The sequence below is a fragment of the Schistocerca serialis genome, chromosome 8 (assembly GCF_023864345.2).
Source record: "Schistocerca serialis cubense isolate TAMUIC-IGC-003099 chromosome 8, iqSchSeri2.2, whole genome shotgun sequence".
Classification (NCBI taxonomy): Eukaryota; Metazoa; Arthropoda; class Insecta; order Orthoptera; family Acrididae; genus Schistocerca; species Schistocerca serialis.
Genome location: NC_064645.1, coordinates 244265922 through 244287822, shown reverse-complemented (window position 1 = coordinate 244287822; position 21901 = coordinate 244265922). Strand labels below are relative to the sequence as shown.

At 44.2% G+C, this 21901-nt stretch overlaps 2 non-coding genes across 2 annotated transcripts; one reads left to right on the top strand and one right to left on the bottom strand.

Annotated features, from left to right (window-relative positions):
* Positions 1-4451: 4451 nt before the first annotated feature.
* Positions 4452-4526, bottom strand: Trnas-cga (transfer RNA serine (anticodon CGA)). Its single transcript has one exon. It is a non-coding gene; the product is annotated as a tRNA-Ser (tRNA).
* A 228-nt stretch (positions 4527-4754) lies between these two features.
* On the top strand, positions 4755-4829 carry Trnaa-cgc (transfer RNA alanine (anticodon CGC)). The gene has a single exon. It is a non-coding gene; the product is annotated as a tRNA-Ala (tRNA).
* Positions 4830-21901: the final 17072 nt, after the last annotated feature.

The window sequence follows — 21901 nt, the reverse complement described above, 5'->3', positions numbered from 1 at the left end:
TCAGGAACGAGTAGACAGATCATGTTGAAATTTACGTCTCACGCTAAGATCTATAGACCCTTGGCGGTATAAAAAAGTTAGCTTCTAGGTCAATCTAACCAAAAGATACGGTCATTTATGCTGTATAGTTTGATACTCGAAAACTCACTTCAAAACGTAAATGATACGTCCCGTTGGCCTAGGATCATGGAAATTGACAAGAAGTAACTTTTCACTGCATGAGTAAAGGAAAACTCCGAAAATCGTTAATTTGTAATTGTATCATACGAAAAAAATGTTTTATTTGCTCTCGGACTATGACCCCTTTTTCTCAGGAGCAGGTAGAAGTATCAAGCTGAAATTTAACGTCACATACTGAGGTCTATTGTCTTTTGGCGATCTAAAAAATTTAAGCGTGTAAATCAGTGTAATCAGGAGTTATTGCCATTTATGTCACATATTTTGATATTCCCCAAGCTCGCTCATTAAAATCTATAGGATACTTCCTGTTGACGTAGAATCTTGAAAGTTGGCAAGAAGTAAGGTTTCACGCTAAAAGTAAAAAAAAAGAAGTCATAAAATTGTTAATTTGTAATTATATCACACGAAAAAATATAACGTTTGTTATACGGTGCCCAACTTGAAATTAAAACATTCGAAAATCTTGGAATTTATAAGACCAGATTCTCGATTCCCGGAATGGATGAATTGTCTTTATACTTAATTATATTTGAACGGAACCCAAGTGGGCGAGTCCTACTCGCACCTTGACAATTTTTATTAGGTTTCCGTACCTTAATCGATAAAAACGGAACCCTTATAGGACCACTCAGTTGCCCCTCCACTAAGACCCCTTTTTCTCAGAAACTGGAAGAGGTGTCAAGTACTAAGATGTACGGTCCCTTGGAGGTGTAAAAAATTTAAGCTTTTAAGTCAATGCAATGAAAAGATACGTCCATTTTTGTCACATATTTTCATACTCACAAACTTACGAAAGCCTGTAGATGATCTACACTACTGGCCATTAAAATTGCTAACCAAGAAGAAATGTAGGTAATAGACGTGTATTCATTGGACAAATATATTATACTAGTACTGGCATGTGATTACACTTGGACACAATTTGGGTGCACAGATCCTGAGAAATCAGTACCCAGAACAAACACCTCTGGCCGAAATAACGGCCTTGATACGTCTGGGCATTGAGTCAAACAGAGCTTGGATGGCGTGTACAGGTACAGCTGCCCATGCAGCTTCAACACGATACCACAGTTCATCAAGAGTAGTAACTGGCGTATTGTGATGAGCCAGCTGCTCGGCCACCATTGACCAGACGTTTTCAATTGGTGAGATATATGGAGAATGTGCTGGCCAGGGCAGCAGTCTAACATTTTCTGTATCCAGAAAGGCCAGTACAGGACCTGCAACATGCGGTCGTGCATTATCCTGCTGACATGCAGGGTTTCGCAGGATTCGAATGTAGGGTAGAGCCACGGATCGTAACAGATCTGAAATGTAACGTCCACTGTTCAAAGTGCCGTCAATGCGAACAAGAGGTGACCGAGACGTGTAACCAATGGCACCCCATACCATCACGCCGGGTGATACGCCAGTATGGCGATGACGAATACACGCTTCCAATGTGCGTTCACTGCGATGTCGCCAAACACGGTTGCGACCATCATGATGCTGTAAACAGAACCTGGATTCATCCGAAAAAATGACGTTTTGCCATTCGTGCACGCAGGTTCGTCGTTGAATACATCATCGCAGGCGCTCCTGTCTGTGATGCAGCATCAAGGGTAACCGCAGCCATGACCTCCGAGCTGTTAGTCCATGCTGCTGCAAACGTCGTCGAACTGATCGTGCATATGGTTGAGTCAGGGATCGAGACGTGGCTGCACGATCCATTACAGCCATGCGGATAAGCTGCCTGTCATCTCGACTGGTAGTGATACGAGGCCGTTGAGATCCTGCACGGCGTTCCGTATTAGCCTCCTGAACCCACCGATTCCATATTCTGCTAACAGTCATTGGATCTCGACCAACGCGAGCAGCAATGTCGCGATACGATACACCGCAATCGCGATAGGCTACAATCCGACCTTTATCAAAGTCGGAAACGTGATGGTACGCATGTCTCCTCCCTGCACGAGGCATCACAACAACGTTTCACCAGGCAACGCCGGTCAACTGCTGTTTGTGTTTGAGAAATCGGTTGGAAGCTTTCCTCATGTCAGCACGTTGTAGGTGTCGCCACCAGCGCCAACCTTGTGTGAATGCTCTGAAAAGCTTACCATTTGCATATCACAGCATCTTCTTCCTGTCGGTTAAATTTCGCATCTGTAGCAATTTTAATGGCCAATATTGTATATTCATAATTTAGTTTGTAGGGAACTCTCAGAGCGCGAGTCCAACTTAACACCTGTTCGTTTTTTTATGGAACTCTCGGAACTAGAGGATATTCAGCGAGTGGACTGGGCTACCCGTTCTCCTGACACGTTTCTTCGACCATTACCGTGCTGCGTTCCGAAGTTTGGCCAACTTCCTACTAATCAGGTGGTCATAATGTTTTGGCATATCCGTACATGTAGGCAGTACAACGAAAACCTTACATCACGGCTTGCAGACCGAGCATTGTGACAAATGGTGAGCACTTGTTGGTCGAAACCGACAACTTCATTTTGACGTGCTTTCGCCAATGGTTTAAAAAAAAAAGTGGAACATGCTAGGGAGATGCTTGCGTATACAATTAAGATGTCATCCGAAAACTAGCGAAAATGCAGGGAAAACTGTGGCAGAGGAGACAAATACTGTTTCTTCCGAATTTAAGGCTCAGATGGGAAGCGTTAGTCCCTTCTGCAGGACTACAGATTCCCGAGAAATCGGTGTGGCAGCCGGGCCCTGGAAATCCCCGTGCGGTCGCGCGCACAGTGCCTTCCGTTCAATGGCTGTGACGTCCGACGCCGGTCACGCAACTCGCTGTGCGTAATTCGTCCCCCACTTCCGCCAGCCTAACACAAACAGCGGCCACAGCGGAATATGCAAACTCCAGTAGTGCCACAGTCGGTTCGTTCAACTCGCTCTGAATGGCACATTAGCAGGCGATGATACGAGAAACAGCACGTCTCTAATTCATTACCCTCCCAATAAAATGTTATACATTTTTACGCTGTGTGGTATCAACTACAGGGTAATATACTCACCTTATACGCAGCAGGGTAAAGTAGTCAGCACTGAGTAGTCGTGCAAGAGACCAGTGTCAGGAAAGGTATAAGGCAGGACTATTCGTTGTCACCACTCTCTCTAGGGGGTGTGAAGTAAAGTTGACGACTTTAGCGGTTAACCATTTTCAGTAAATTCATTTGTAAGAGAGTTTGATTTTCTTTGCATGTATTAAAAAATAATCCCTTATTGTATTGTACCTAGATGTATACATTTTTATTTTAATAAAGTTGTAATTATTTTGCCAGTTTTAAAAAAAATGGTTCAAATGGCTCTGAGCACTATGGGACTTAACATCTATGGTCATCAGTCCCCTAGAACTTAGAACTGCTTAAACCTAACTAACCTAAGGACAGCACACAACACCCAGTCATCACGAGGCAGAGAACCAGTTTTAAAACCTGATGCGAAAGACTTCTTGCTCCGCTATTCTAGATCAGTGATTTCATCAACAGAAATCAGACAAATTTTCTTCCTCCAATATTTGAGCTAGAGGAAGGTTAACGCAGATGTCATCACACGCTGGGCACTACACTTTCTTTCGAAGTTTTTCTTTGTTGTTCCAGATGTTCTTGTTCCACCTTGTGAGTTCCCACATCAACATTTTTTTTTTTTTTTTTGCTTTTACAAACGGCCTTCCTTTAGGCAGTGGTTTGGTTTAAAACAGAAAATTCGTGGCCAACGGTTTGGCCATGTGCCAGTAGCATTCGAAATATTAACACGCAGTTTCTGTGGGGTGGCCTTTGGATGTATTGCCCGTACCGTGAATACAACACGATGTGTGGTTTCCGTCGCAGCAAAAAGATGCAATTAAACACAATTCGATCACAAGATTACATCTCACGTTCTTTCAACCCATTACTTGCATTAGCGACTGTACTTGAGTTGAAATAACCCTGCTCAATAGATGAAGTTGGAACCGCGAGACGGCTACGGTCGCAGGTTCGAATCCTGCCTCAGGCATGGATGTGTGATGTCCTTGGGTTAGTTAGGTTTAAGTAGTTCTAAGTTCTGGTGGACTGATGACCTCAGATGTTAAGTCCCATAGTGCTCAGAGCCATTTGAACCATTTTTGAATAGATGAAGATTTCGTCAACATGCTCCATTTAAATTGTTCCAATCGGGTATATTAAAAGCGTCTGATTTTTGATGCAGCATTAACAATAAGATGTACAGGTTCCAGAATGAAATTTTCACCCTGCAGCAGAGTGTGCGCTGATATGAAACTTCCTGGCAGATTAAAACTGTGTGCCGGACCGAGACTCGAACTCGGGACCTTTGCCTTTCGCGGGCAAGTGCTCTACCAACTGAGCTACCCAACCACACAGTTTTAATCTGCCAGGAAGTTTCAAATCAGCGCGCACTCCGCTGCAGAGTGAAAATTTCATTCTGGAAACATCCCCTAGGCTGTGGCTAAGCCATGTCTCCGCAATATTCTTTCTTCCACGAGTGCTAGTTCTGTAAGGTGTGCAGGAGAGCTTCTGCGACTTTTGGAAGGTAGGAGACGAGGTACTGGTGGAATTAAAGCTGTGAAGACGGGTCGTGAGTCGTGCTTGGGTAGCTCAGTTGGTAGAGCAGTTGCCCGCGCAAGGCAAAGGTCCCGAGTTCGAGTCTCGGTCCGGCACACAGTTTTAATCAGCCAGGAAGTTTCAGACGTACGGGTTGGTTATCATTAAACTTACGCTACTTGAGCCAGTATAGCAATAAAACCTTTTACCGCACGAGTACCCAACTTTATAGCAATGATGTTCAAACCGTGCGCGCCAGGATTTGCGTTCTTAGGCATGTTAGTTCCATGACGTGTGGTTACTCGCGCCAGTACTACCATGGCGACTTTGAAAGACAAGCATCAATGTGCATCACAGTTGGAGTCAACATGGATCTGACAAGGTGGGTAGGGCTTTACTGTTAAAGCCTTTTTAGCAGAACAACAGCAGAAATACTGCTGTTCTTCGTGAGCATCGACACAAAGGAATAACGGCGAGGTCCTCTTGACGCACTAAAAGAATATGATTCGGAATTTGGAATTAACTGGCAAATTGGGAATCGCTCCTGGGATAGGCCGACGACTAACTGCGCCACAAATTGGTGAAGTTACCTTTGAAATGACAAAATGCTGGACGCATAGCTTACCCCTACTTTTTTCAGAATCTCGAACAGCTTGCACCATTTTATATTGTCGAACGCTTTTTCCAGGTCGACAAATCCTATGAAAGTGTCAGGGAGAAGTATTTCTACTATTGGACCACGGCCTCTTAGCCCGGAAGTTTTAATTACTGAAGACGCCGGCCGTGAAAGCCTACACGCTATGATTGTCTTTATTTTTCTTTAGCCTTGCTTCCATTATTAGCCGTAACGTCAGAATTGCCTCTCTCGTCCCTTTACTTTTCCTAAAGCCAAACTGATCGTCACCTAGCGCATTCTCAATTTTCTTTTCCATTCTTCTGTATATTATTCTTGTAAGCAGCTTCGATGCATGAGATATTAAGCTGATTGTGCGATAATTCTCGCACTTGTCAGCTCTTGCCGTCTTCGGAATTGTGTGGATGATGCTTTTCCGAAAGTCAGATGGTATATCGCCAGACTCATATTCTACACACCAACGTGAATAGTCGTTTTGTTGCCACTTCCCCCAACGATTTTAGAAATTCTGATGGAATGTTATCTATCCCTTCAGCCTTATTTGACCGTAAGTCATCCAAAGCTCTTTTAAATTCCGATTCTAATCCTGGATCCCCTATCTCTTCTAAATCGACTCCTGTTTCTTCTTCTATCACATCAGACAAATATTCACCCTCATAGAGGCTTTCAATACATTCTTTCCACCTATCTGCTCTCTCCTCTGCATTTAACAGTGGAATTCCCGTTGCACTCTTAATGTTACCACCGTTGCTTTTAATGTCACCAAAGGTTGTTTTGACTTTCCTGTATGCTGAGTCTTACTGGAACATAGTCATGGTACGCAATCAACAAATGTTGCCCTCTCGTGTGGAAATTAAAATGTGTTTCTTCCAATCATTTATTCGTTATTTCTCTTACGCATGTCCTCACAAATGTTTCCACAAAGTTTCAATTTCCTGCTATCAGTCTTTTCTTGGAAGCCCTCTCAAGAAGCGAAAGTTTAAAATCCGAAGTAAGTGTGAAAAGCATATCATCTGTTTAGTCTTCTGTAGCAACTAAGAACCAAATATCTTACCAGTTACTCCCCAAGAGCTATTGAATGAAACTTCTTGGCAGATTAAAACTGTGTGCCCCACCGAGACTCGAACTCGGGACCTTTTGCCTTTCGCGGGCAAGTGCTCTACCATCTGAGCCACCGAAGCACGACTCACGCCCGGTACAGACAGCTTTACTTCTGCCAGTATCTCGTCTCCTACCTTCCAAACTTTACAGAAGCTCTCCTGCGAACCTTGCAGAACTAGCACTCCTGAAAGAAAGGATATTGCGGAGACATGGCTTAGCCACAGACTGGGGGATGTTTCCAGAATGAAATTTTCACTCTGCAGCGGAGTGTGCGCTGATATGAAACTTCCTGGCAGATTAAAACTGTGTGCCCGACCAAGACTCGAACTCGGGACCTTTTGCCTTTCGCGGGCCTTTTTTGCCCCTCAGGTAGTTCCCTTTACAACAATGTTCAAAACGCCATCTCTTATGAACTGTGCTTCATCTGTGACTAATACTAAGACGGGAAATTTGGATTTGTAACACACTGCTGCCAGAACCACTGACAGAACGTAACTCGTGCACGGTAATCTCCTGGTGACAAGGCAAGTACACGTTGCAGCTGTATATATGCATGACGAAAGAGAAATTTCAACATCAGCTGCAATCGAGCAATGCAACGGGGAGAAGTGAAAATTTGTGCCGGACAGGGGGCTCGAACCCGAATTTGCCGCCTATCGCGAGTGGTTGCCTTAATCACTTAGGCTATCCAAACACGCTTCCCGCCCAACCCAAATTCACCCATGTCATATAAGAGACACACTTGCAATGCTGACCTTCTTTTGTTGATTAGTGTCGAATGCACAGGACCCATAAACGACGAGCCAGTGCAGCCTTACCGTACATGAAGTCACTTCCACCAGCTCCTCTTTTGAGTACATGTATGACGTCACACCCCACGCTCAATATACCCATCCTTCTAGCGTTGTACTCCTCAATATCTGTCGATCTGCGCTGTGGTTAATATTCCCAGCTACTTTTTTTTTTTTTTTTTGTGGTTTTAGGGCGCACAACTTCAATGGTCATTAGCGCCCTGACTACTCGAAGAATGCACCGCGAGGCACAAGTTGACCACAACAACAAAAAAGGGAAAACACGATAAAAGACAGACTGACAGGCATAGGATTAAAAAACAGCATCATCAAATGTCCTTAGCGAGGTTTGTCAAATTGATAAAACGAAGAACACGAGCAGCTGCTCGTGGGTCATCCGCTAAAATGGCATCGAAAGTATTTGGCAGGTTAAGATCGAGGCGCAGTGTGTTAAGATCTGGACAGGACATTAAAATGTGTCTAACCGTCAGCAAGTGCCCACATGGGCAGAACGGCGCCGGCGCAGCCGTCAGCAGATGGCGATGGCTGAACCGGCAGTGTCCAATTCTTAACCGGGCTAAAACGACCTCCTCCCGCCGAGAAGGGCGTGAGGAGGACGTCCAAGCCACGGGAAGAGGTTTTAAGGCCCGAAGCTTGTTGTCGGTAAGTGCAGCCCAATCGGCATGCCACAGCGATAAGATGCGCCGACAAATGACCCTGCTGAAATCGGACGAAGGGACACAACAAGAAGCTGTCCGAGGCTGGAGGACCGCAGCCTTGGCCGCGGCATCTGCAGCTTCGCTCCCAGGGATACCGACATGGCCAGGAACCCACATAAAGCTAACTGGAGAACCGACGTCCACCAGCTGAGAGAGCGTTGGATCCGGTGTACGAAAGGGTGAACCGGGTACGGGTCACTGAGGCTCTGGATGGATTCCCAGCTACTTGAAGAGATACCTGCCATGTGTACGTGCCTGAACCCCACAATTAAGTCTCATTACTTTCTTTCGTGCAATGAATACTTTTTTGCGTAAATGATGAGCTACGCAGAATAATATCCCACAACGCATCAGTGAATGAAAATATGTGAACTTGCTGACCTCTATATTCAAAAAGTTGGTAATTATTCTTACGGCAGAAGTAGCTGAACATAAACGTTTTTTAAGTCAGCTATATGGTTTCCCCACGTTACGTTTTCATAAACATGCACCTCTAAAAGCAAACAATCTTCTACTGTTTATTATTTCTTGTTTTTACATAGATTAATGTGAGGTGGAAAATTTTTGACGGGACAAAGCTGGATGGGCAACCTTTTTTTTCTGTGCCTCGTGATTAACATAGGATGTTAGATCATTAACTTACATGAAGAACAGTAGTGGGCCAACGATCGAACTCCGTTGAGCCTCCACTGTAATATCTACCGTTGGCCTCTTGACCTCCCACGAAGGAAAAAATATACCTAGCATTAACAGGAATCTAATGCGCGTCCTCCACATTGCTGTCATTATTCTATGTACCACAGAAGCCCCTGCGCAATGCGTGATGGAGGGTACTTCGTACCAATGTTATCAATCTTTTTTCCCCCTCCATTCGTGTATTGAACGAGGAACTAATGACTGTCAAAACGCCTCTGGGCACAGCCTCGTCTCTTCTTTTATTCTCAGGATGCCTACGTGATATATACGGCAGTGGCGGCAGAATTCTCGTACAGTTGCCTTCCAGAACCGGTTCTCTAAATTTATACGATAGAGTTTTCCACCTAAGATCTCCTTTTAAGATGAGGCTCTTCTGGATGTTGTATTTGCAGTCTTGCCCTTAGGAAGACCGTCGTAATACGGACGAAACGTCGGTTTTATAGTTTATAAATGGTAATTTCGTGATGATGATACAAACTTTCAGGGATAAGAGAGAAGTGTAGAGGTATCAATTTGAGGTAAGGGAACCTGGTCCGGAAACGACTGAATCAAAAGTTATAAGCTAAAATCGTCCTGACACTTCTGACTGTGGACCTCTTCTATTGGAAGCTCTTTTGCTTTCCACTTTTTGAGATGTGGTGGTATGGACTAAAATAAGCTCTAAAATGCATACCTTCTGCTGAGCAAGTGCTGACAGCTCTGAAAGTATGCTTTTTGGAGCCCTGGTTTATTTGATTTTTTCTTTTTATGTTGGTCCATACTACCCTCCTCCCAAAATAAGGAAAGCAAGGAGCTTGCAGTAGAAGAGGTGCACTGTCAGACGTATCCAAACGCACTTTCGAGAAGGTTATTTTCAGAACAGGATCCCTTACTTAAAACTGATACATTTATCATTATCCATCATACCTGATAGTTTGTTACTTCATCACGGAATCACCCTGTGTTTTAAAGTAAGATATATCTTATACTGTCTCTCAGTACAATACCAATGAATTTTAATCGTCTTGATACCGACCACGGAAGCCTACGTAGTTATGCCATTTCCATTTAAGGTTCCAGAGCAACTCTTACGTTTTCGTGTAGACTGTACCTACCTACGTCTCTGAACTCATTTGATATCTGCTGTTTCCCTCATTGTACAACACTGTAGCGACCTGGACTAGTCATGGCCACTACGCATCGGGAGCAGTGAGAGACATGGTGTGAAACAGTGGTAGCATTAACAAGTGTTTATTTCCATCAGCAATTTATTTTGCGGAGGCCGTCCTCTAGGCCGCTCAGCAAGTGTGCATGCACAGGCGGTATGGTATGAATTGATACCAATGGCCCCGTGACGTCAGCTGCCCTGAGCCTTGTGCAGCTGCTACCAAGACGCAGTGTTGGCCGCCAGCAGGCGAAGTAACGGGCATGACTTCTGGAGTATGGCCGGCGCACTTAGCTCATAGTCTCCGTGTTGCGCGTTTGAATGCAACAGCTGACACTAGATTTTCGATACCGAGCAGCAATTACCCCGGTCACCCACAAGGGGTCGACCAGGATGATAGCCGATAAAATGTCACCCCTTTTTTTAAGGGTTATAATCCTATTTATGAACCAATTTTCAAAGAACTGCTTTTGTTAGAAAGGTTGTGTCTGACATTTTAAACCTCCATATAAGCTCCAGCATTCTCTACGCATTTTTTTAAAAAACTAACTGGTACTTGCGATACTACTGCCTGCAACATGTTAGATGGAACATTGCCTAACACATCAGATATTACTGTTTCTCATTCATCCAAGTTCCGTGGATTTTTCTTGTAAACCTACTCCTTAACGCATCCCAAGAGAAAAAAACCGCAAAGCGCTAATCAGGTCTGCGGGCAGGCCATTCGTGTGCACCACGTCTGCCTACCCAACGACGTGGGAAACGATCATGCAGCCATTCGCGGACTTCATTTGCAAAAGGAGCACGTGCTCCATCCTGTATGAAGTGAAGCTGTAGGTTACTCCAATGTGAAACTATTGGTCTTGCACGATCTTGCAGCATTTCTAGGCACCGGTCACCATTCAGTGTGTACCTCAGAAAGAAAGGACCAACAACTTCGGATGACGTGACCATGCTGCCACCTTCGGACGCCCCTATACCTTTTCAACACATTCGTGTCGGTTTTTTGGCTGCCCAAAAATGCCTGATTACAAATCCTCCAACGTAGAAAACTGGCTCATCAGTCCTCTGAATGTTCTCAAAAAGTTCAGGCCAATCATCATTCCAACCCAAGAAGATTTCTCCAAACTCTGTTCTTCTCTCACAGTCATCAGAAAACAGTTGCTGCAAATAATGTGGCTTCCTCGGCGTAAAAGAGATATTTCTTAAGAATCGTTGCAACTGTGTTACGTGAAAGCCAACTTTCACGAGATCGTTGACGCAGTGGTTTCTCAGGGCTCCTCGTAATCATTTTACGAACTCTGTCAACATTCTCTGGTCGTCTTGACGTTGATGGTCTTCCTGATCATCTTGCATCGACGACACTTCCTATTGTTAGTTATTTGGAACGGTAGTTTTTAAGCGTTTCTTCGGCAGTGTTGCCTAATCCATCGTTCAGCCCCCACCACCTTTCTACTCTCACCACAGATCCCAGATCTCACAACGAGCTGCTATTTTGGTCCTACCAACAGGCAACACAGGAGGCATTTTCCAACTGAAACAAAAGAAAAAATGTTAAACATAACCTTAACGAGCACTGGTTCTAACAAAAATAGGTCTACGAAATTATAACTTTTTAAAAATAGGGTGTGACTTATCAGACATCCTTCAGGTGCCTAGGAGGCCGCGAGGGCGCCCCCCCCCCCCCCCACCCCTTGATTGGTGACAGCTTGTAGTCCGTCAGCCGAAGTCTCAGAGAGAGGAACCTGGCCGCACACCAGCTTCTTCCATCGCTGACGTTTGAAGTCCAGCCATGCTAAGCTATGGCTATGGCACGCCTCGGGCTAGCACTTGACAAGTTGAGCAAGCAGGTAGTCAGCCAACAGAACATCACCCTGAGCGTTTTTTTAGTTGCGGTTTTTCTGAAACTCAAAAAAAAAACAAAAAAACGTTACTCTCTCTAGTTCAAGACGCAGACAGAATGGCGGGACGACTAAATACCCTGAGCCCTAGCCTCGATTATTCATATTCTTATTGCTACACTTCTGAGGTAGTCTTATTGGGAGGGACGAGTGTATTCTATCCACATTACTCGTCCTGTCCGGACCGAGCACGCGTTGCTAGACATGGTATATTTGCAACAGGAGAGTTTTCGGCAGCATGCAAGTACTCCAAATTACAAGATGTTACTTCACTCTTGGCGACACTTCATTGTGACTTTAGCTGTTAAACGGGCTTCGCCTGTGGATGGTGTTGCAAACCTGTCTGGCCGGAGTGTTTGACAGTGTCAGCAATATTGCTGAGTGGCCTACTTTAATAGCACATCGGGCCGAATTGGCCTCCATTTCCTGGCAGCGGCCGGAATAAAACTTTGAAAAACATTTTACAACTCGCGCGTCCAACATTTTCGGGGTGCAGCAATACTCTACAACTGGTCGCACTATCTTCTCTTAAGTAATTTCCTTTACAGATGCATTCCCACCTCCCAAGACTCTTCCAACAGTTTCAAGGTTTCCGAGCTCCCAACCAACTAGGGAATTTGTGTCTTCGTCGTATTTCACATTGAAGCTTCGTGTTACCCGTAAATAAATGATGCAACATTCTGCACAAGTTGTTACTAAGCTTACAATCTAATACTGTCAGCTTCTGTCTGTTTTTCATAGGCGTTATCTTGCATTTATTCATATTTAAAGAGAGCCTACATTCACTATACTTAATGGAAAATAAGTCTATACTTTCAAGCATTTCTTTACCATCGTCCAGTGACGAAATTTTCTTGTAAACAGCGTCGTCATGGAACAATCTGATAGTGCTGCTGATCCTATCTGGTGCTCAGACACGAAGACGGCTGATACTTTAACAGCCCAGCAAATTATCCGCATTTGATAAATGCTATCACCTCGTAGCGCAAATGTGCGCAAAAAAAGTGGACCTCTTCAACTGAATGGAACTGGATTTTGTAGGAGGTTGCTGCGGTCCTCTGAGGGATATGGAGCCAACATATGTGCAATTGGCGCATTAAATCGCCAAAATCCCGACCTTGTTAGAGGGCCCTGCCCACAATCCTCCAAACTTTCTCAATTGGGGAGAGATCCGGCGGCCTTGCGGGCCAAGATAGGGTTCGTTATCTTCCTGGAATGTAAGCGCAGGATGGCTTGCTATGAAGGGCAACAAAAGAGGGCATATAATATCGTCGACGTACCGCTGGCGTAAGGGAGCCACAGATGACAACCAAAGAGGTTCTGTTGTGAAAAGAAATGGCATCCCAGACCGAAGTTGACGGCCGTATGGCCGGCAACTGTCGGGTTGGTATCCTACTGCTGTTCGCGGCCTCTCCAGACAAGTCTTCGACATGGAATCTCATTGAATGGAGTAGATTTGTCTTCATTGATGAGTCCCGCTTCGAACTGAGCCTCGATGACCAGCGAAGATTTGTCTGGGGACCAACCTGACTGCCGCCCAACTTACGGCCCGATAACCGTGAATAATGCGCTGGGGTACCATTTCAACTATAGCAGGTGCCTTTTGGTTGTCATCCGCGGTACCCTTACACCACAACGGTACGTAGACGATATTCTATGCCCTGTTTTGTTGCCCTTCATGGCAAGCCATTCTGGGCTTACATTTCAGAAAGGTAAAGTCCGCTCACAAGTAGCGAGAGTTTCTACTGTGTCTTCGTGCTTGCCAAACACTACCTTGGTAAGCAAGGTTGCCGGATTTCTCCCCAACTGAGAACGTTTGGAGCATTATGGAAAGGAAGGAAGCTTGGGTTTAACATCCTGTCATTAGAGACGGAATGCAAGCGCACGTTGTGTCAAGGTTGAGAAAGGAAATCGGTCGTGCCCTTTCAAAGAAACTATCCCGGCATCTGCGTGGAGCGATTTAGGAAAGTCACGGAAAACCTAAATCTGGCTGGCCGGACGCTAGTTTGAACCGCAGCCGGCCGGAGTGACCAAGCGGTTCTAGGCGCTATAGTCTGGAACCGCGCGACCGCTACGGTCGCAGGTTCGATTGGGCATGGATGTGTGTGATGTCCTTAGGTTATTTAGGTTTAAGTAGTTCTAAGTTCTAGGGGACTGAGGACCTCAGAAGTTCAGTCCCATAGTGCTCAGAGCCATTTGAACCATTTGAAGCCATCAAAGGCGATTATGCTGAGTATGAATGAAGGTAGTGCATGTGCAGTGTGGAATCACATATCGATACCACCCCGCCGGCGTATGAGAGTTGGCGACTTTCCGTCGAATGCCGATAGTGGTCGTGCGGGATACGGCGTACCTAGTGGAACACGTCAACTGAGCCAGACCTGCGGCTGCTCTGGACTGCTAGCGCCCTCTGCCGCCACGATACAGAATGGCCGGCGGCGGCCACTCTGGCCACTTGCACTTGGACCGTTGCATTACAACACCGAATCTCATGCTAGTTGCTTCTGTATGAGCTGGACTCTAGTAGTTCTTGCTACTGATTTGGAATGAGTCTTCATTCACTTGGAAAAGTACAAGTTAAGTAAATCTTCTGTTTGTTGTGTTAACTTGTTCACTAAACATTTACGCTCCTGTCCAGCTCTCCTAGGATGAAACTTGCCACGCCACTCTGTAGCCCACCTCTCCTTACTGTTGTGTATGAAGTCGTACACAACAAGAAGTACAAGACATTTAGTTGGTAGAATGCACTCTTTCAACAACTGGCGTTCCACGTACAAGACTCTGGCAGACATGAGGGTATGCACAGTCTCTATCCTTATCATATACAGTAAATTCAACGCCTTTGGGAAGGAAATTAAGGCAGACGATTGGAACTTGGTCGTCGGCTAACGAGTCGACCCATTAGTACTGCTTAGATGAAGCCACTGTAGTGTCTTTCAGCAGAAGTAATAAGTAGTAGTGACAAAGCCACTGTGGAGTAGTCTATAAGCATCTGCAGTGTGGCGAAATGTGGGTCCGTAAGGGAATTGCGAGGAGAGGCTAGCCACGCTCAGCAGGAAACTACACCGCGCAGCGTTGGTAATAACCGTGGCAGGTGGGTCGATGTCACCACAGTAGGGCCAATTTCTTCTTACGGCGACGTGACTAGTTGCCAGGTTTTAGTTAAACAAATGCGCCTCGAAATGATATAGATATGTCTGAATTTTGATGCCGAAGCGTTCTCATTGCCGGAGTCCAGCAGCACAATCAATGCCAGGGCCACACTGGACAGTGAGACATGGGTTCGAGACCGGGCTGCACCTGTCACCACACTAAGTTCCTCATGGCCTATAGAGGCCGCTGGCCAGCCCCGGGCCTTCTGTCAGCAACGCAGGGTGCCTACCCACCATCCTCTCTCTATCGCAGAAGCCACCGCCCAGTACGTCAGAGCCAGCCAGGGTCAACAGGGTGAGACGTGTACTGCCACGCTGAGCCGCGACAGAGCATGCACTGAAGCTGAATAAAGCATTCTTTATTTACAGCAATGTTTCCTCTGGGCCCACCGGCATTAATTTCCTTCAGCTTGAGTTTACAGCTGGAGTAAACTTTTTGTAGGTAAAAATCTTTTTCCTCCTCCGGCTATAAGAAATGAATATCTTTTTAAGACCATCGTTCACTTGAACGCTATCAGCTGATTTCGGAGCACAGTAATTATCAACTGATTCAAAAGTAAAAGCAGTTTAAAGTACATGGTGCTTAGATTTGTGTGTGTGTGTGGGGGGGGGGGGGAGGGGGGGGGGGTTGGTTTAGGGAGGCTCAAATACGAGGTTATCAGCGCTTTCGATTTTTTAAAGCACTTGATAAAGACCAAGTGCCTACATCAACTGATGGTGCGTAAGTGGATGACAAAATGAAGAAAGATTCGTTTAAAAACAAAAACTGGCTAGGTGCGAGTGGGATTCGCACACTGAGGGTTTCGTACAAACTTAATTATGTAGCTACACAGTTGATCCATTCCGGGAATCCAACATATTGACGATTTTTGCCTGTTATCGACATTGATACTGACAAGTTATCGGTCCAAGAGACTCCAAGGCTCTCGAAAATGTTATAGTTTGAAATCTGATGTCGAATAACAAATGACAAAAGAAATAGCTTTTCGTGTGATGTAATTACAGATTCACAATTTTTGAATTTTTTTTCCTGTACTTGTCCAATGAAACCTTGCTTCTTGGCAAATTTCATTCTAAACCAATGGTTCCCTATAGGTTTTCATGAGCGGGTTTGACGTAATTGACTCAGAGGCTTACATGTACACCGTCAAGGGGCTGTAAACCTTAGTATACGGTACCGCTTTCGACTTGCTTCGTCAACACATTCCTGAGAGAAACGGGTCGCAACAGGTGTGATGAGGGTGTTTGCGACCATCAAAATATGTTACATAAATAGCCGTATCTATTGATTGCATTGACTTAGAAGCTTCACTTTCTTATATCTCCATGGAACTGTAGATCCTAATGTGTGAATAAATTGGAGCTTGACACGGCCACCTGTTCCTGAGGAAAAGTGTTTTGAACAGTTGGTCGGACAGACAGACGGACAAGAAGGCAATCCTATAAGGGTCCGTTTTTAGCGATACGGGTACGGAACCCTAAAAATTAGCAGCCGAATATGGTAAAATGGTTTTACACATTTAAAAAGCCTTAGATTTTTGCAGCCACTTAGAGTAACTGACTATACTTAAGACTTACGTACCAGAAAATGTGCCGCGCGGGATTAGCCGAGCGGTCTCAGATGCTGCAGTCATGGGCTATGCGGCTGATCCCGGCGGAGGTTCGAGTCCTCCCATAAGATTACACACACACACACACACACACACACACACACACACACACACACACAGGCACACAGAAAATGTGTTTCCACAAATTTTGTCCGTTTATACAATCACTCTTATTATTATTATGTTATTATTATTAATTAACTTAATTAAATTACAGTGCAGTGTACTTTCTGTGTGTAAAACCGTGGTCCGATGTGAGGAAGGACCTGGAGGCTGGTCAAACAAATTAATAAATACAAATGTGCGTAACTTACAAAAAATTCGTTCAAACGGTACACTTTTTAAAATAAGTTCGCACAATTATTTTTAAATAGTATCAAGGAGATTTCTTCGCAACTTTGATCTTCCCTGGCCTTACGGAGAGAACGCTGTTTCCGTGAAAGAATTGTTGTGGGCTTGAGCATTAGATGAACCTATATCTAGATTAACAACAGTAATTCGCTACACTGCACATTATTAACTAATTGTAATGTTTAAAGTTGCGCCATTTGGATGCTGAATCGAGGGGGCGTGGGGCGGCCTTGGAAGCGACTCCCTAACTGTCATTTTGAGGCTGAGAGTGGACCTCTTCCCAGTCAAATTCATCCCCCCCCCCCCCCCCCCCGCCCCGCCACCCGCCGCAGCAAAGGACAGATCCCTTGCAGTACCGGAAACTGCGCTTGACAGCCGCATTCACCCCACAGCTGATGAGAACAGGTGTGACATAATCCCTTTAAAAAGGTTCTAACCGACAATCGGTAGTATTAGTGATGGTCTTAAATGTCGTTCTGACAACGAACACATATACACTTGCAGACAGATAGATCCATTGTTGAATATTGGAGAAACAACCCCTATCGTCAACTCGCCAATTGGTTGCTCCTCTGATTCCATTGTGAATAACGGACTCGTTTGGCGCCTACTACTAAGCATCGTCAAATCAAGTACTCTTTTGATCGAAGCAAATAGAGTTATATCGCTGAAAATTAATGAAAAAATAACCGCTGGAAGAGGCGACAGTTACCTTCAACTATCGCATTATTAAGATCTGACTGATAAAGTGTAAACTTACGTAGACAAACTCGTGGTGGATGCCGTAGCAGACCTAGGTGGTACTGAGCAGACGCACTAAGTAGGTACGCCAAGACCAGCTTAACTGTCACGCATCTTCTCTTGCCGTAAGGACCAGGAGACAGTAAGAGTAAAGTGTGGAATAACGAAACAGTTTCTTAGATTAGGCACTGATTGTGACTAGGGATCTAAACGAAGAGGAAGTTTCACATTAACTGGCCTACTGAAAGCGCTCTAAGTTCTACTGCATTGGCGGCCGCGGTGGCCGAGCGGTTCTAGGCGCTTCAGTCCGGAAGCGCGAGACTGCTACGGTCGCAGGTTCGAATCCTGCCTCGGGCATGGATGTGTGTGATGTCCTTAGGTTAGTTAGGTTAAAGTAGTTCTAAGTTCTAGGGGACTGATGACCTCAGATGTTAAGGCCCATAGTGCTCAGAGCCATTTCTACTGCATTAACTGACTTAGCAGATGTAATGGAATAGAGGGGCACAAACGGCGCAGGTGTGTTGTTTGCGCACCACGCTCCGCCTGTGACAGCTGCAGTTGTATAGGAGACTTCTGAGAAGTGGTTCACGAAATAAGAGATCCGTTACATCTTACACTACGCACCTTGTGTATACAACTAAGTTGACAGCGCACCTCATTATTAAATACGTGTCACTTTAGAATGCAGGAAGCATATAATAACTGTAAAATTTACATCAATTGAATTTATGTGTGCCACCCCTGTAATGTTGACTTTCGCATACCAAATCTCTTCTGTTTCTTTAACTGTATGCGAGACGTATCAGCACATCTAATGTTCGTATGCAGTATGAAAGTAGTAACATCAATTAAATTTTTTCCTTAAGAAAATGGAAAGTGGTTTATACGTTATCTTATTTGAAACGTTTTCGATAGCGACTGTAGCACAGCTTGCCTTACCGCTTACTCACTCGGCAAGCAATTATCTTGGAGTGGCGCACGTTTCCTCATTTGCTTTATCTCGTACGTGTAAACAGGGGCTTCCTCGTTCGCGATAACGGTCTCGCGTAGACCAATGGAACGCCGGGGAAAGCTGTGAACATATGCACACACGTCGCGCTCGCGTGAGATATCCTATTTCGCCACGAGGCCACTTAACCTCGTTCGTGCGTGCAAATAGTTCTCTTAAAAATGTGTGGTACCGGATTATCTAACACGTAATGAAAGCGGATACTGCAGATGTCACCCACACAGATTGCTTCAAAAATGACAACCCACCAAGCACACGCAAATTTACGTTATTAATACAGATTACGTCGTAGGCTGTCCGTGACATTAACTTCAAGGTGAGCGATATACTACCTAATAATATTCCGTCTACAGTCACAGTATTTTTATTTCGTAATTACTGTCTAGCGCGTTTCACAACTACAGCTCCATTCTGGACTATATAGACACAATGGGCGTTACATCTGTTTCAATTTTTCAACCAACAGTGACAGCACGCCACAGTTGTTAGTTTTACGAGATCAACTGTCTCAAACGGGATTAATGATAGAAATACGGTACTGGAAAGTAAACGATCACATGCCCAGATTGAACCAGTTTTCACACAGGTAGCAAATATAATATAAAGACATAACGAACAAGTCGACTCTACGTTTGAATGTAAATAAAAAATCTGCAATGGCAACTCCTCTTTATTACAGCAAATGCATCCTTCCAGACGTCGATACAGATCTCACAATTTACCATAGACGACCCTCGGGCACAAAACGCTAGATACTAGAGGCACTAGAAATACCCAGACTATAAATACACTGGCATGCTGAATGAACAGTTAGCGAATACAACCGATTACTTCCTGTAGTCAGTAATGAAATGACTGTCTCTTTAATACAACAGCCTCACAAGAAGTAATGAACACAGCTCCCTTTTCCCTATACAAAACAATAATACACCCTCTAAGTTAAACACACACACACACACACACACACACTATCCCCTCCACCGTAAACCCATCCTCCCATGATGCCCTACCTACCATATCATCCTCATTGTGACTTTGCAGTAAGTTATTTCATTTGATCGTCATGCATGAATTAAAAAAACTAAATTAATATGATTGTACTAGGTTACAATCTCAGTAAGTATACATCACACACTTAGCATTGGAAGCAGTAAATTGTAACGAGTATTTTGAGCCACTCTGTATGTTAATAAACATGTCAAATCTCGTGTTGAAGCTGTAAGAATGTAAAACAAAAGTTGTGAACTGTCACTCCTCTAAGTAATATTAAATCTATTTCGTCACTCTATCCAAACGCAAATTATACCCAGTTCGATACTGTACCACATCACTATAACATAGTTTAAGTGTGTGTCATTTAAGTCATCTACTGTCACAAACATGCTAATATATCGTTCGAAAATACTGTGGAAAATTGCAAGTTTTTCACCAAAACAGAAGACGAATGCTATGTGGCCATTACTCCCGTATGAAAATAGATTTTCTCGTGAAAACAACTACTATATTGTTCTGTTACTATTAGATAAAAAAAATGAAGCAGAAGTAACATCCTTGAGTGCATACAGTACTTTAAAATGGAGTTGTAGCTCCGAAACGCGTTGAGTAATAACTAGAAAATAAAAATATTGTGATAAATATCGAATATAGTTAATAAAATATGTTGTATAACTAAACGAAACTTTTTTTAGTGTTACAATAACCATGTTTTACTAACAACCCACAACGGAATCAATTAAAATGAATAAATTACATCCATAAGCAAATACAGACCACCTTTCGGAACACATATGTCATCAAAATAGACATAGAAATTTTACAAAATACTGGCGGATGAGAAGGAAAGAAGGCAGAGAACATTACAGAGTGATTTTTTGTTTTGTTTGAAAGTATACATTTCTAAACCGTTAGTAGTCAGTACTCGAAAACATCCGGAGACACAAACCATACTAAGTTTGTAACCAACTGAGTCTCTTGAAATCAGATCGAATTAAGATTTCAAAATAACTTTGGCATGATGACAAAAATATTGTGGCTTTTATATCACGGCACTAACACGGAACCCCGGTCCGCCCTCACTTCGTGCAATAGTAACCTTATACCTCGTCCAAAAACCTGCATATTCTCTCATATTTTAATATAGGAAGCAAATACATACAATGAAATATAGTGTAGAGTTACGAGTATGCGCCACACCGTAGTTATTATGGGACTTAACAGCTGAGGTCATCAGTCCCTAAGCTTACACACTACTTCACCTTAATTATCCTAAGGACAAACACACACACCCATGCCCGAGGGAGGACTCGAAGCTTCCCCAGGACCAGCCGCACAATCCATGACTGCAGCGCCTCAGACCGCTCGGCTAATCCCGCGCGGCGCACTTGTCGACCTATGAAAATTGATAAAAGCATACCTGATAGCAAACATCGATTACAAGTGCTCGTTCATAAGATAGCCGACTAAAGCTAGGCAGTGATTAGCCTATCGTAGCCATCTCCTACAAAAATTATAGAGCCAGCCCATCGAGCATATGATAATTTTTAATAAATCTATAACCTTGCATGTTCCTTGCTGCTTGTTTGCTTGTATTCTTCAACTCACCAAAATACAAAAGTTGGCCGGTTTAAATTCCCATTTACAATAAAAGAAAATAAGCACACATACACACATAAAAAACATGGAATATATTGATTAGCGACAAAAGCTGAAAAGCAGAGCGTTAATAACTAAAAAAATGATTCAAATGGCTCTGAGCACTATGGGACTTAACATCTATGGTCATCAGTCCCCTAGAACTTAGAACTACTTAAACCTAACTAACCTAAGGACAGCACACAACACCCAGTCATCACGAGGCAGAGAAAATCCCTGACCTCGCCGGGAATCGAACCCGGGAACCAGGTCAGGTCGTGGGAAGCGAAAACGCTACCGCACGACCACGAGATGCGGACCGTTAATAACTGTAGCGGTCTTGGTAAAGAGAATTCTTGGCAGTATAATTCGGAGATTTACACATGAATGGCATATGTTTCACGACTACGCAGACTCTTTAGACCATCCATTCCCTCGATAAAATTCAGCAAGTTTGACAATAATACCATCGCGAGCGAAACTTGTAGAGCTTCGCAGACTCATCGAAAAGATAATATTGTTTAAACTGTCCGCAATTATTTGCAGGTGAAGCTGCAGTAGTTAGCTTCCAATGTGAATGCACGTAGCGCTCGATCTCTGAATACAGCGTCGAAGACACACAGGTAAATGACAATACTAGGTGACGGTGTCCTCTGCCTCTCGCAACGCGATCAGCTGACTCTGGCGCGTGCTAGCCGCCAGCACTGCA